The following is a 1,633-nucleotide window of genomic DNA, read 5'->3' as shown; positions in this document are numbered from 1 at the left end:
TGAAAGATCTATAAAGAGTTGATTCGAGATAATGAAGCAAATGGGAAATGTCTCCTACAAACTTAATCTTCCACCAAAACTAAAGATACATCCAATCGTTCATGTAAGCAGGTTGAAGCCCTATCATGAAGACATGGATGACCCCTTAAGAGGGATTTCAAAGTGAGCGCCTACAGCTGTAATCCACTCCTTTGATGAAGAAGTAGAAGAAATACTGACAGACAGGGAGATCAGACGACGAGGGGTGCCAAACTACAAGGAGTATCTCATCAAGTGGAGAGGATTGCCTAATAGCGAAGCTAGCTGAGAGAATGACAAGCTATAACAATTCAAACAAAAGATCGGCAGTATCAAGATAATGGCGCAATGAGGGCATGGCGAGCTTAAGTGGGGGAGAGTGTCACACTCTACCTTCATCAAAGAAATTGGCAAGACAACCATGGGATGGAAGATTCTAGAAAAGTCCAAAAGAAGAAAAGCAACCCAAGTAACTCTAGAAAACTCCATCACATTCTAGAGAATGTTAAAAGGAAAAGGTCCATGGAGAACTCAAGAATAACATAGAAAGATCTAAGGCTATGTATATATAAAAAGAATGATGTAGAACTATCTAGAAATTATACTATTATAGAATATTCTCTTAGGCTTGAAGGGGACTATAAATAAGAGTCCCTCCCCCTCATTTGAATCTATTCAAAGATCCCAAACATTCAAATGTTGTAATCACTCTTTCTTAGTGAAGTGTTTCTTTCTTCAATCCCTATTCTCTTCTAAGAGAGTGCTTTGTGCTTAAAGCCCTAGCATTGTGAAGGTTGGAATCATTTAGTGCCAAGAAAAAGCGCTAAAGCTGCACGGGTGACTTGAGATAAATTAGTCCGTGACAGGCAGCAAGCAGGAAATTATTGTCAACTATAATCAGCAAGAATCCTTTGTCCCAAGGAATGAAATAAGGGAGGGCAGCAGTGGGGTGACTTTCCAGAGACAACCGCAAGTCTGGAAGAGGAGTAGGTGGCTGGGAAGGTTCAATGCTACAAGAAAACAGGGATTTGTAGCAGTTTCGGGTGGTGGAAGCGAAGGAAGTAGGAGGGAAGCGATGTGGGAAGATTGAGGAATGGTGGAGGGCAGCTGTGGTGATATTTTTCTATCGAACACCTAAACTTCAATTTACAATTTTGAGTCACATTGGGTGATATTTTTATATGATATGAAAGATTTGAGTGGTATAAAAGTAAAAAATTAAAGTTAATGCATTAGATATGTAAATACATAAGAATTGAGTGGTATATAAGTAAATGGCCCAAAAAAAAATATCTAATCACAAATCAAATGTATAAACCTATAAAATACCTGTGTTTGTTGATATATAAATACATATATACATACATATCTATATATGTGTGTGTGCGTGTGTGTGTGCACCTTTGTGTGTGTGTGTGTGTGTGTGTGTGTGTTATTGCAATTTCAAACTTTGATGGGAGGAATGAATAGTACCAATCAGTCAAAGAATAAACAACAGTGCTAGGGGAGTTTTAGCAATCACAATTTAACAAGGAAGCTTTACGTGCATACTACTCAACGCCTATGTATTTATATATCTAACACTTAAGATTTTATATATATACCACTTTACCTA

This window comes from Phalaenopsis equestris, unplaced genomic scaffold (assembly GCF_001263595.1).
Source record: "Phalaenopsis equestris unplaced genomic scaffold, ASM126359v1 Scaffold001191, whole genome shotgun sequence".
NCBI lineage: Eukaryota > Viridiplantae > Streptophyta > Magnoliopsida > Asparagales > Orchidaceae > Phalaenopsis > Phalaenopsis equestris.
The sequence above is the reverse complement of the archived record's forward strand: the minus strand, read 5'-3'. Positions refer to the sequence as shown.